The 14,998-nt window shown below is 45.8% G+C and overlaps 1 protein-coding gene across 3 annotated transcripts in view; it reads left to right on the top strand.

Annotated features, from left to right (window-relative positions):
• Positions 1 to 14,998, top strand: part of Mthfd1l (methylenetetrahydrofolate dehydrogenase (NADP+ dependent) 1-like) — a 194,190-nt gene that overhangs the window by 133,807 nt on the left and 45,385 nt on the right. The window lies entirely within an intron of this gene.

The following is a 14,998-nucleotide window of genomic DNA, read 5'->3' on the forward strand; positions in this document are numbered from 1 at the left end:
CAGGCCCTTCTATTTTCAGATCATGTGTTCAGGAGCCACAGAGGCATAAAGTGAATTTCCTTCTGGGAGAGAGAAGAGAGTGAGTGGTCTCAAGATCTGTCTGCTGACTCAGCAGCAGTGTGGCCCAGTGACCGACTTCTGCTGCAACTCAGAGTTACGATATTGTATTTCTATGGGCAAGTTGGGGCTGGCTGCTCACAGTAGCCAGGACCCTAACAGCTACCCCAGGGGTGAGGGGGAATCAGTGGCCCACCCTCTGTTTCCTTCTTCAACACATCTTGTGTGTCCCTTTGGGATGACATTACACATACATCTTATTCCCAACATGTTATTGAAAAGTATGAAATAATATAAAATTGTCAAGTGGGGACATTTCACATTTAAACATAAAAGGAAACATTTTAGTGTAGTGGCTTTCAGGAGTCACACTATTATTAAGTAAAGTATTAGAAAAAGCCAGTGGTGTATACCTTTAATCACAGTATTGAGGAGACAGAGGCAGACAGACCCCTGTGTGTCCGAGACTAGTCAGTCTAATCTACATACTGAGTCCGTGCTCTATATAGTGAGACCTTGTCTTATGTGTGTGTGTGTGTGTGTGTGTGTGTGTGTGTGTGAGTGAGAGAGAGACAGAGAGAGACAGAGGGGGGGTGAGAGAGAGAGAGAGAGAGAGAGAGAGAGAGAGACCTTGTGACCCTGAACATAGGGAAGAAGCTGATTGGTAGACAGAATTGAGTCTAGTGTTAGCTCATTTGAAAGGTTGTCGGGACATAGGAAATAAGTCTCTTAGAAACATAGATGAAGCCAGGAAGATGGTCCTGTGGTGAATCTCCCACCCCACCCCACCCCCACCTCCATGGCCAGGCTAAGACCAAAGCTGTCCTGTAAAATCAGCGTGGACTCTTTCCCCCAGCCTGTTCCTGGGCCTGGCTCTCTGACTTATGACCTGTAATAAATGAATGCATGGAACAGTCCTGGAGCAGCAGCAGCTACTCACAGGTTTCCTGGAGTGAGCCATCAGTGACGTTATCTCAACGCAGAAGTTCCCCTGGTGGCTGCTCTCAGGGACAGAGGGAGTGTCCCTGCCTGCCCGAAATCAGGCCTGAGGAATCAGGAAGGAAGTGAGGCCTAAGTAAAGGGGGTCCAGGAAGGCAGGACACTGTCACTTGGAGGCACTCTGTGACAGTACAGGAAGCCATATGCAAGCTGGGCAAATTCCCCCAGGAGGCCAGGATCTCCTAATAAGGGTGGAATTTACTTTCTTTGTCCGCACTCTGGGCCCTCCCACAGACTTGCTGGAATGCATCAAGCATTCATCACTCCTCTGAGAGACATTGTGGTAACTTCCTGGTGGGATGACTAAGGAGAAGGAATGGGGGGTGGGGGGCGGGATGACACTCAGGGAACTGACCCCTGCAGGTGGGAAAATTCTAGCTGGATGAAGCAATGTTATGCTTAGTCATTCCACATTCAATTGCTATCAGGCATCGGAGATACTGAGATACAAGGCTAACCTCCAATCCCCACTCCCTGACGTCCACAATCAGAACTGTTCTCCATTCTTCAATAGAATTCATTCATTCATTCATTCATTCTCTTATTCAGCAAGTCATTAATGGTACCTCCAGCATGCATGGGGAAGAACGCGGTCCCTTACCTCCCGTGTGGGTTTCTGGTACAGAGACTCTGGTAAATAAATGTCCAACATGGACAGAACACTGTGAGCTTTAGAACACAGGGGCAGGTCCCCTCTTGGTGTGTCCTGAAGGCAGGCAGATAGCCCTTCTGTACCTCTGCTGCTGCTTAAGTCTTGAAAACAAAGAATTCCAGCATAAGCCAGTCCACCCGCGAGTGGTAACTGGGGTCAGCTTGACTGGTGTTGGGAAATCACATGGGGAATGCTGGAAAGGCGTCACCTCTTTGTCCTTCTGGGTATTAGCGGCTGGACACCTACCTGAACTTCCTTCCTTGCCTAGCTGTCGCCTGTGTTTTTGGGGCTGAGCTGTCACATCGCATTCTGTTTGGTAATTGCTTTAATTGGTGCTGATTAACACTTTCTAATGGCTAGTGTGGAGGCTTCTCTGGCCCATTTCACCTCCCCACGATTGATTTTTTTATAGAAACCCCTCGGCTCACCATCCCGAAGACTTTCTGGATGTGTGAGGGTAGCCAAGTATTTTTTCTACAGTCACTTTCTTTGTCCCTATGTAAAAATGCATTCCTGGGCTGGCAAGATGGCTCAGTGGATAGAGATGCTTGCTACCAAGTCTAACAACATCCCAAGTTTAATCCCAAGGACCCATATGGTAGGAAGAAAGACCCTGCTCCTAAAAATTGTCCACAGAATGCCACACATGCATGCACACACCCATACACAAAATTAATTATTGTAAAAGAATTTAAGGAACGTATTCCTGGGTGCCCCTGCTTCTTTAGGATGACATTACATATACATATTCTCCCCAACATATTATTGAAAATTACGAAATAATAAAAGATTGTCAACTGGTATAGTGCACACCTCAGTGCCTCTTTTCCTAAGAAATCATTTGCCAAATGCATTTTTTTTTTTTTGAGCAGGGGCAGAAGGAGCAAATACTTTCTTATAATTTTCCCAACCTCAAATTTTATAAACTACTCTATTCCTTGGAGCTGGTGATTTATAATAGCCAATAAACCCAAGAGCCTGTGTAACTTTTCAAAAAATAATCTCATGATGAAAGAGATTCGTGATATATATATCAGGTGTTCTCTGTCCTATCACATTGGTTCAGCCTTTAATTATTTACAAAGCCTCTTTAATCACTTGGCATGAAATATTATTTACTCTGTAAGCCATATATGTGAAGTAATGTTGGAACATAAATTCCTTAGAGAAAGGACCAGAAAGACCACACCAAACCCTTAGTGTGAAGTAGCGTATATCACTTTTATAACATAAAAAATATGATAAATGGGGAAATGATAAACCATAAGCACTTAGAACAATATTTAACTTGGGCCAAACACTTTCAGGAGAATCAGAGTTCCCCAGCGTGTGGGATCTGACCCCATGTCTCCGTCTTGCCTGTTTGGGCTGCTGGTCATGTTCTGCAAGCGGCGCGCTGCGTTCAAGCAAGGGGAAGGAGCTGAAGTGGCCCTAAGAGACATGTTCTCTGAAGGTGGTGTGTCTGAATGTGTTCCCTGTTTTTGCAAAAGGGAGAAAACCCAGAGATTTCTCCCTGTTAATTAGTCCCGTGCTCTTCTTACACTCGGTGTTGGGGTGGAGACGGGGGCAAAGGACTTCTTTCTTCTCAAAGAGCTTTCCTAAGCAGTTACACATTTCCAAAACAGCATGGAGAGGTATCCAACCAAGCTTGAATTCTTAACAGATGTCCATTTGAAGTTGGCTTTTTCTGTGACTGTTTTTCTTTGATATCACATCGAGGCTTCGAACAAAGGACTCTGAAGGAATTTACAGTGGGAGTTCTTTCTAGGTGGCTTTCTTGGTGGCTGGTTGGTGGGTCTCCCTATACATCCCAGGCTAGTCTTGAGCTCACAGTTCCTCTGCCTTCTAAATGCTGCCGTTGTATGAGTTACTATGCCTAGACTGAATTCTTTTTTTTTTTTTTTTTTTGTTAAGTCAGGTTTATGACATACAGGGCTGGGTTTTTGGTTTTTGTTTTTGTTTTTGAGACAGGGTTTGTCTGTATAGCCTTGGCTGTCCTGGAACTCACTTTGTAGGCCAGGCTGGCCTCGAACCCAGAAATCTGCCTGCCTCTACCTCCTGAGTGCTGGGTTTAAAGGCGTGCACCACCACGTCTGGCAGGGCTGGAGGATTTTATGATAATCTTGACTGGAATCTTGGACTTTAACAATCTTACAATTCATCCAGAACAAATTAAGCCATCTAGTGGTATTTATGGGGTAGTTAGCACCATATAGGGTATCTCTAAGAGTTGCTGGGAATCTGTCTCAAAGACTCATGAGGAAGGCATACACTGAGGCAGGGACATCCGTGACACGCAGTGGCTGTCCATCTGGTTCCTTCTGTCTTCTAGTCCATTCCCTCGGCGACCTGCCTAAGGAGAATCCTTAAAAGATCCTAAAAGATGATTCTGTATGCATGTGCACACTCCTTTTTTATTCTCTCCTTGTGGGGAGGAGCCAAGGTGGACCTACCCCAAAGTGGAAGTCTCCGGGACAAACGATTAGAAGATCAGCTTCGTGCTGGGCTGTGGTGGCTTACGCCTTTAATCCCAGCACTAGGGAGGCAGAGGCAGGCAGATTTCTGGGTTCGAGGCCAGCCTGGTCTAAAAAGTGAGTTCCAGGACAGCCAAGGCTATACAGAGAAACCCTGTCTCAAAAGAAAAAAAAAAAAATCAGCTTCAACTTGCTATGGCTTTTGTCTCTCCTATGGGTGACCTGATCTGGCCACACCGTACCACTACCAGGTGCACCCCTGACATCATTGCCCTAGCTGGCCCCCAGAAAGCAGGAAGCTGCCAGAGCCAATGGGGGAATCAGTGACGTCATACCCAGATGACGCTGGGTGGAGATTTACTGGACCCGGTACAGGGGTTGCGGGGTAAACACAGCAAGCCCCGGCCTCACCCTCCAGAGGCATTGCCGGTTTGTTCTTTCTCACGTTCCGTTGAACTCCTTCTGTTTTCCCTCCTTGCTCTCTAAGTATGTACTGAATGTAGAGCTGCCTGCTGCGCTGATTCAGGTCAGCTTGCTGGGATGCATCCCCACCCGCCACCCCCTCCACTTCAGGATGCATGGTTAGCCAAGCGCTTTCTAAATTCCACTGCCCACCGGCGAAGGTGAAGTCATTCAGACCTTGTAGATTTCAATCGGAGGGACAGTTTGTGCCATTTTCCAGAGATAGACTTTTATTTACACAGTGAGAAAAGCAAACACTCCCCAAGCCGTGCTCTAAGTGAGACGTACAAACCATAGTAAAGCGGTGAACTCCACCAGCCCAGGTTGTCCATCGGGGGAGCTCACACACAATGTACTTCCTGCAAAATCACCTACACCCCTCTCCCTTGCTCTCCTGCCCCATAGTTCAGTGGAGAAACTCCCAGCCTGCTTCACAAAAGTTTCAACAAAACACGTTCCCCTCTGTGGTGCCCCTAGCTCCTGGCATCTGTAACACCCTGAGTTGGGAATGATGCAGCTCCGTGTGGCCTGTGGCCCCTGGCTGAGCCCTTGGCAGTTCCCTCCTCTTCCCTACCTTGTGACGTTTTGCTTCCCTATCTAACATCAGAGTTTCCTGCTTTCCCTCAGACATGGCCCTTACATCAGCAGCTTCCTCTTGACGTGGTGTACTGACAGGGGGTCCTCTGCCTGCATGGCAGCGTGCCTCCGTTCAGGGAAATCCCACGTTCTGCCCAGAAACAGAGGAGACCTTCCTGTCCATTCAGCATGCTATGTCCAAGGGAGAGGACGGTGACTGGTGTCCTCAGTTTCCAAAAACTATTGACCAACAAGAGGAGAAAGCGCTGTGTGACTCACCGGGCCAGTGCCTTTCTGCTACAAAAGGTCATCTGGGTCCCATCCCCTTGTTTCAATCTTTTCCTCCCTAGATGAAAGCCAAATTCTTCTCTGCATAAACCCAGAGTTAACTTAAATGAAAGCAGTCCCCATGTTACCTGTGTGTGGTGGCACATTCCACCACTTAAGGAGCAAGAGTGGGAGAGAATGGGAGTTCAAGGCCAACCTGGAATGTGGGGGAAATGGAAAGAGCGAGAGGGGAGAGATGATGCCTCCTGAGTGGCAGGCTTCTCTTTCTGTGATGGGTGGAATGCAGCCTTACACTTGCTCGCCCAGCCTTCTCCCATTGAGCTACAATCCCAGACTAGAGTTGAACCTTGTTCTTTTACTTTCTGCATATTTAGCCGCTCTCTGCCCAGCCTGCAATCAGCTTTATCAACTTATTGTTTTCTCTAGCGATTGATACGATCTGATTCCATTCTCTCCCACCTCCACGTTTGGCCTCCTTGTTTTCATTCCCGGGGGTTTTGGTTTGGATTTCAGGCATAGGAATGTTAGCAAAAATACACCCTTGTTCACTCGAGCGCCTGAGAGACACCCGTCAAGTCATCTTGTGCTTCCGGCATTTGTCATAGTCTGTCCCTCTTTATCACACTTCCTTACCCACGGGCTTTGCCAAGAATCCTATAATCAGAAGCAGGGGACATTTATGCAAATGAAATAAAATTAAAGCCAAAATGCTAATGTTGCAAAAAAAAAAAAAAAAAGTAATAGGCCACCCTCAGAGTCTGTCGGAGGGCTCAGTGGGAAGAATAAATGAGAAAGAAAAGATAAACTTGTAAGAAAATACCCTTTTGTAAAACTCAGACGGCAGTGTGCAGAGAAATTTAACTGATAGAATCTGGACTTCATAACCGTTTACAAGATAAACTGAGTATGTGTCTGCTAAATTAGCCAGCCACGAATACTGGGTTGAATGGGAATGGGAAATGCGCTAGACTGCTCTTGAGAGAATTGGTAGCGCTGCCTTCTCTGAGAATCGCTGAGCATTTAATTTGATGTAGGCTGGGAGTTTAAGGTGCTGAGCCCATTGTGACGTCAGCCTCCAGTGGAGACTGGGCACTCCCTCCCCAAGAATCAATTGTGGGCAGTAGTGTAGTACCCATGTCTGTCTGTACCTCCCAACATTCACCTTTCATTTTCCAAACATATCTGTTTCTCCACTGAACACAAAGCAACTGCAGCTCCCAAGCTTGCCCAGGATGAGATAGAGAGTGGGCAGGCTTGGGCGAGTGCCATGAGAATATACATGTTCTCTGAATGCTCCATTTCTCTGGCAAGCACACATCATTCCTGCCTCTCGCTGCACCCAGGTGAAGCACATTGCCTGTGCTTCCCTTGGGTAGCCTCTTAGTCGACCAGGTCATCGATGCAATGTCTCTTGTTAATCCAAGCCCCGCTCCCCCTGTACATCTCTTGGTTTCAGCTCTGTGTGCCTTGCTGCAGTGAGACACTCCACGTAGAACAGCAACTTGACTGCTAGCTACTGAGAATAAGCTCACAGCAGATGAGGGAGCCTTTAGGAGTCTTCTGCCATTATGAATTCACCAGCACTACAGTTCTCAAAACCGTCTATAATAGTCTTCTAAAGAGTTAGGAGTACAGCCTCAGAGGCTCACAAATCCTGTCTGACCTGGTAGTCCTCATCCAGCTAAGTGTTGCCATAAAACCAGGTCCTGACACATCAACCTTACTGATGTGTTCAGACAGGGAGTTACATATCGAATATCCCACTATAGAGGAAGAAACAGAATGAAGTATGTTGTCATCCTGTTTCCAAAATAAACTCTATGACCAGCTATAAGAACGTTCATGACGAGTTCAAAACCAGGGAACACCAAGTACAACTCCATCCCGTAACTCCGTTTTGATACTCTCTACCTATAGATCTTGTTAGATGCTATAGGCTAAGGCTCAGCCACTTGTGACTGGGCTACCCATCCTTCTGAATGACTGGCTCACTGAAAACCATGGTTCTTACTATCCTCTTCCCGGCTTCACTTAATCTGCCTGGATGACTTAGAACTAGGGGTCATGGCTGACTGCTTTGTTCTGGTTGCTGTGAATGAGACGGGTGAAGAAGAGATAAGTCAGGTGCTGTCTGGAGCGTCCTGGCTGCTAGATCTTCTGCCCCCGTGGTATTCACCACACTCAAAGCCATCAGAGTTTCTTCCAGAGGGTTTGTAATCAATCCCACCCTGCCTTTCCTGGAGATAAGTGGGTGGATGGGCTGGAGGTTCCAGTCTTGCTCCCCTCCTTTCCAGTGATGGGGACCAACTCATGCAAATATTCTACAAACTAGCTCCACCCCAGCCTTCCAGTCCTCTCAGAAGTATTTCCTGAGCAGGCCCATGTCAGCCCATGTTCCAGAAAGTCTCTCCCTACTAGAGCGATTGTAAATAAAGAGAAGGGTGGAAGAGATGGGAGCCCTTTGACTCAAATCTGTCTCCTCTGAGATGTTGTTTAGAGACATTTATGGCAGAAGAATCAGAGTGTGTGGCCTGGAGAGATAGCTCAGTGGTTAAGAGCACTGGCTGTTCTTCCTGAGGACCCGGGTTTGATTCCCAGCAACCACATGGCAGCTCACAACTGCCTGTAAGTCCAAGAACTGACATTATCATATAGACATGTATGCAAGCAAAACACATAACATAAAGATAAATTAATTTAAAAATAGAAATAAAAAAGAATCCTAGTGTGCTGAGACATGGAGAATGGTGGTCAGAGGGAGGAAGAGGTGAGGAACCCAACTCTAAATGGTGCATTAGCATCTCTGCTGAAGAAGTTTGCCCTCTGGTATCAATAAGTTAGCCATGGAGCACTTTTACAGGACCAGTAAGGGTGTGGGGGACAGTGTTTCAGCCAGTAATGAGCTTGACAAGGCTTGCTGAAGATCAGTGTTACCAAGATAAGTGTGCATGAAGACTGTCGTTACCTATGGCATCGTTACCTGGGCCCACTACGATTGTCCTGGCATTTTAAATGTAGAGAAGTGATTTTCATTTCCTGAGTTTTAACTAGAAAGAGAGGATGTCTCAGGCTTCTTACAAGAGAAAAAAAAATGTCAATTTTCTTGGAGAGTTGGATCCATAGCATTTGATTTTCCTTATGACCAGATCCTTCCTATACCTATGACCCCAATATAGTTGCTTTGTTAACGTGAAAGCAGGCATTAATGGAAGGACCTTATAGGAATATTTTAACTAAAAAAAAAAAAAAAATGTTCCTGTCACCCTGGAAATTCCACGGGTTTTAGGAACCCTCAGGACTACAACTGAGGATAGCCACCAAATATGTGTAAACTTTCACATTTCCATGGGTGGAAGATACGGGTTGGGGGTGGAGGTAGGTGTGGGGGAGGATCCAACACCATTTCATAGACAACTTAAGCATCTATGGATTTTGGTATCCACAAGTAGGGATCCAGTAATGTTAGATGATGTGTTTATAAAAAGATAAAGAGAGGGGGGATAGTTCTGTGATGGTGTGTAGTGAGGTATGGGGGAAGAGGAGTTCCTTGGTGGGCCCATGCTGAGGTATCCTTTCCCCCTGAGGGACCAGCCACAGGACAGCATAGTATAGAATAGAGTTTATTCAGGGCATGGGGAAGGGAGTCAAGAGGGTAGTAGAGGCAGAGACAGGTAGAGTGAGAGAATAGAGAAGTAGAGGCCAGCCATGAGCACGTGGGGGGGGGGGGGTGGGAAGAGAGTTGGAGCAAGAACAAGAGAGGAACAAGTCAGAGAGGAGGGGGCAAGCAGCCCCGTTTATAGTGAGTCAGGCACACCTGGCTGTTGCCATGTAACTGTGGGGCAGAGCTTAGACAGAATGCTAACACTAGAGACAGCAGCTCTGTCTGGCCTTCACAGATGTGCCTGGGATTTCTAACTCAGAACCACTGATCCATCATAGATCAGAAGCCTCTAAAGTTGTCTCAGACTGTATTAACATTAATAAGTAGAGCTGTCAATGAAGAAGAAATTGCATCTGGTTGAGGCCCTTCTAGTTTGTCTGCTCTGTACAGATATTGTGATACATTGTAGCTCCCCATTCTCAACTCTGGCTGTGATGGAGGCTAGCCCAAGACACTGGAGCCCTTAACCTGTTTTTCTGTCAACTCTACCTTCTCTCTCTTATATGGTTAGAGAGATGCCAAAGGCTGAGAGCGACATCCAAGCTGTAATATCACAGTGGGAGGTGACAACTTTTCTTCTCTGCCTATATTTACAAAAGCAGTGCACATTTCTTCCATGCTGCTCAACTTAAACACAAGTTTTACATGTCATCCCAGGCAGGGCAAGTTTCACGGCCAACATGAACTACCTTGTGACGCCCCATCTCCAAAAAACAAGGGGCAAGTTCTAGTTGTGACCTGATTTTTAGTGTGTCCCCTCAGTCCTCTCCATTGAGGTTGGTCAGCATAGCTCCCAAGTCCATGAGGTCATTGGTATTCCTTCCCAAGTTACTAAGTGTCTTTCACACAAATAAAAGTCACTATACTGGTAGCTATAAGTTCTTCACTTCTCAGTGTCATTATAACTGACTTTCCCCCCAAAACAAAGCTGTTTGACAGCTGGAGTCTGTTTTCATTTTGAGGTTTGTCATAAGGAGTGGAATGTGCTTCTGTTTAAGAGTTGGGAACATTTTGGCAGGGAGAGAGAAGAGAAACTACACCCCACATAAGGAAGGGAGTCCCTTTCAGCTTTTATAAAAAAAAAAAAAATTCCTGGTTTTCTCTTGGGGCATAAGCTAGAAGCTTGTGTCTTTGGGGTAGAAAAGATTTCAGGAGAAAAATCCATTACTGGAACTATGTAGCTAGAAAAAGAGATGGTTTTGTGCAGGAAAATAGAGGTAACTTTTCCAGCCAGAACTTCAGAGTTCTTCCTCTCCTTGGGCAGTAAGTAGTTAAGGGCACATCTCAACCACGGTAGGGAATGTCTGCAGAGCTTTCTGTAAAATATGCCCATAAATCCTCCCCCAGAGCTTCTGAGATCACAGATCCGAGCTGAAGACAGTGATGGAGTAGTAGCGCAGTTCATGTGAAGTGCACTGGTCCACTTCAGCGAGCTGGGACAGCCAGCTCCCCGTCCACCCTTCCCCCCACCATCGCTATACAGCCTCAGCTCCCCATACAGTTCCTCTCAGCAGAGACTCTGCCTTCTACAGCTCCGTGATTCCTAAGGTCTCCCATGGAAGTGAGCTAGCTAGCTTGCTTGCTTGCTTGCTTGCTTGCTTGCTTGCTTGCTTGCTTGCTTGCTAGCTTGCTTGCTAGCTTGCTTGCTTGCTTGCTTGCTTGCTTGCTTGCTTGCTTGCTTGCTTGCTTGCTTGCTTTGTATCCTTTTTTATTTATTTTTAGTGTGTGTTGATGGGGTACTATAGCACCAAGTAGAAGCCAAAGACAACTTTAGAGAGCCAGTTCTCTCCTTCCACCTTTGGTTCTGGGGGTTAAATTCAGGTCATCAAGCTTGTGAGCAAACACTGAACTACTGCTAGCTCTTTACTGAGCCCGTGCATGATCTCTTTCTGGCTCCAAAAGAATCTTTTTTTTTTTTACAAATATAATATATAACTTTTTTTAGATAGCTTCCAGCCAGAAATTATTGTAAGTACATCTTATGATTCCATGTCTAAAATGTGTTATGACTTAGAAACCTAATTTGTGCGTAGGGATAAGGTTTCATGGTATAAACTGTCTACAATATAAGAATGCATACAAGTGGCCAGGTGCGGTAGTGCATGCCTTTAATCTCAGCACTCAGAAGTAGACGCAGGCCTGATCTATATACCACATTATGGGCTAGCCAGAGCTACACAGTGAGGCTCTGTCTTATTAATTAATTAATTAGGTAATTAAGTGGGCTGGAAAGGTGGCTCAATAGTTGAGAGCACTGGCTGATCTTCCAGAGGTCCTGAGTTCAATTCCCAGCAACCTCATGGTGGCTCATGACCATCTATAATGGGATCTGATGTCTGTTTCTGGCACGTAGGTGTACATGCAGGTAGAGTATGTATGCATATAAAATAAATAAAATTAACCTTTATAATTAAATAAAATGCAATGAGTGTATAGACCCACAGGTCAGTAGCAGAGCATTTGCCTCACACTGAAGAGATCCATCTCTTCAACACATCCAGGAAAAAGGGCATAGAAAAGGCAGGGAAAATAAGGAGTCGCTTATACCAATCATGATAAAAATAAAAACTGTCCTCAGAACTAATGTTTATGGAGCACTTGAAGTGTCGGGCAGTGTTCAGAGCCATTTGTGTATAGCTGACTCTTTTGCTGTTCCCAGTGTCCTTTCGGGAGAATCGCATCTCTGTTCTTGTTCTGAAAGCCCAGGGGACTTAAGTCTCTTACCCAGCCATAGATGGCAAGTGGCAGGTCAGGATTCATCATTGACTTTCCTTCTTAGAAAATATTCCCATTTTTCTGCTGGGGATGTGGTCCTCTTTTCTGTGAATTAGTCAAATTAAACTTTGCTTCTGCCAACCAATTAGAAAGGGCAACTTCAAACTACTTGCCCATTTTGTGGGCAGATGATGTCCAAACCTTTGTGCCTGGGCGTTTGATATTTCCATACTAATTAGTGAAATGGACCAGCAAATTGGCTCAGCAGGTAAAAGAGCTTGCCACACCAGCCTGAAAATTTGAGTTCAACTCCCAGGCTCCTTAGTAGGAGAGAGCTGACTCCTGAAAGTTGTCCTTTGACTTCTACAGAGTCAAATGCCTTCAGAGGTCTGGGGAGATGGTTCAGTCATCCAACTACTTACCAGGCAAGCGTGAGGACCTGAGTTCAAACCTCAGGAGCTTACATAATAAAGTGAGCATGGCAGTAGTCACCTCTAACCCCAGCACTGAGAGAGCAGAGTCCTAGAGGTCAACAGATAGTCAGCCTTACCAAACCAGTGGGTTCCAGATTCAGTGATAGACATTATCTCAAAATAAGGGCAACTGAGGAGGACACTCTAGCCCTCTAGCTCCACACGTGTACCACAGATAGTCACACAAATAAATTTCATTACTAGCGAAGCTTTCTCAAGCTCTTTGTTGAAACCCCACCCCCTTCTGGGACTGACATCTGAAAACAAAACAAAACAAAGGGGCAACGTGCAAATGGTAGTGGCACTTTTACACTAAAGAGACAGATTCTCCTCACCAAGAAAAACACCCATCCATACACAGCGAGGTGGCGCTCTGTCCTGCTTTCACTCTCCACAGTAAATTAAAACATGCCAGGGAACCTTCACACCTATGAGGACAGCTGGACAGAGAATGTTAATTTCACTGCGTGTCAGACACAGCCTGTGGCATATTTATAATGGGCTGAGGTGAAACCTCTTGTCTCACTTCATTTCCATATGTAATAAGAGAGGCCTAGCCAATCTCCCACATTGATTGAATAAAATAAATAGCTTTTTGCTACCAAAGAATAAGACTGGGGAAGGAGGGCTCGAGAGATAGCTCAGTGGTTAAGAGCACTGACTGCTCTTCCAGAGGTCCTAAGTTCAATTCCTCGCAACCACATGGTGGCTCACAACCATCTGTAATGAATTCTGATGCCCTCTTCTTGTGTGTCTGAAGACAGCTACTCATACACATATAAATAAATAATTCTTTGGGGGAGAAGAAAAAAGTAGGGAAGGTCCATGGCAGGAACCAGCATGGGTGGCACCAAAAATTCGAACAGAGCAGCCCATGGGGACACCAATGGCTTGTATTTTGCATGGCCTGCACTCTTGGTCTTCCAAAAGTTTTGGGTATGTATCATAGAAACATGATTCATTTTGCTTTAGAAATGCCCTGACAGTGACAGCCAACCAAAGTCATTCTTTCCATTACAAATTTACACAGTTTTCTGCAGGCTGGATGATATTGTGCCTACAGAGTTTGTCTCATGGATCTCACAGGATATCGTAAAAATAATTATTTATGGGCGTACATATAATTTTAATTTGCCCTTGTGAGAAAGGAGAGACATGATTCAGGTGTGCCCTTAACCCCACTCCCTTAATTCCCTAAACCCTTGCCACACCTGTAGTGAGGCCATGGATTCCAGTGTTGAAGGACACATGTCCCCACCTGGCTATCTTAACCTGCAACAGTTCAGTAAATCCCTACAGGTCTCCTAAGATGTGTGTGAGTGTGTGTGTTCCTGTATATTTTTCCTAAGCCACCATTTCCTGGACCCCCAAATTATTATTTTCTCTAGTGATAAGCACATTGTGAGACTCGAGACAAATAGGATACCTAGGCTTAGCATCCACCCTTATATAGCTGGTACCTTCATCCCTGGGTACACTGATGCCCTTCCATTCCACTTCTGTCTTAGGCTTCTGTAATTCTGAACTGGATATAATTGGTATTATTATAAAATCAAACTAGGAACATTGGTGAGTGCTGGAGTTTTGTTGTGGCTGGTGGTTTTCGTGACAGTTGACAACCTCTTGAGGCAGAAAATGCTCCCCACTTCCCATTTTGTTGAGTACACCTCATACTAAATATTCTCAGTAGTGGGATGCTGTTGCTACCCGGGCCACCTGGTGATTGGCATGTCCCAGAGCACTTTCTGGAGCATGTGCACTGCTGCACACTGTACCGTTCACTGGAGGCAGCTGTGTGCAGCACTTGTGAGCACGCCCAGCTGTCTTTTGGCACAGTGAGGACGGACGCTTCCTCGGGATATTGCATAATACGCAGGGGAATCGTTGCTTTCAGTGGATGTTTGGCTTTACTGCGTTCCAGACTGAAGCCTTTCCTGTGTTGCAAAGGAAGGTTCTCTAGTCACTCAAGGAAAGACATAGGAGTTCAGCACAGGGCAAAGCAGGCCACAGTTCGCAGGGAGACACCACCTCCAAGGTAAGGCAGCACAGCATTCATGGAAAACGTGCTGAAACAACTCAAGCAATGTATTTAAATAGTAGAGCCTTCCGAGTGTCTCCTTGGCATGGAGTATGCACCCCAGAGGGAACAATGGAGATTTTGGTTATTGCCAAAAGCTCAGGTGCTAGAGTTCTCCCCAAAGGAAACGACTAGCCCTCTTCTATTAGGTATCCTGTCCTAAGGCATGTGGGACCATTCATTAAGCCAGTATAGCCTACTGAAGGCACCCTGTTGCACACAAAATGCCAGAGGTCTGATTCACCTGTTCAGCATATATAGAGGAATGTTGGGTACAAAGCCAAGAGAAAACCACAAAGGCCCTTGCCCTTGAGGAATGAACAAGCTAGTGAGAGACACAAGCCTGCAGAGTGGATGGCCCTGAAAGCCATAGAGAACTTAACCAGGTAATACAAGACATAGAGGCAGAAGATACAGACCTTCAAGGCCTGAAACAATATTGCTGATGTCCTTTAATATGGCAAGCCTGTATAAGTGGTACAAGAGTTACAATGTGTTATGACACTGGGCAGGAAGGCATGACCCAGGTCACATGAAATTGAGTGCCAAGCTTGGGAATTAGAG

Source organism: Mus musculus, chromosome 10, assembly GCF_000001635.26.
Source record: "Mus musculus strain C57BL/6J chromosome 10, GRCm38.p6 C57BL/6J".
Lineage (NCBI taxonomy): Eukaryota > Metazoa > Chordata > Mammalia > Rodentia > Muridae > Mus > Mus musculus.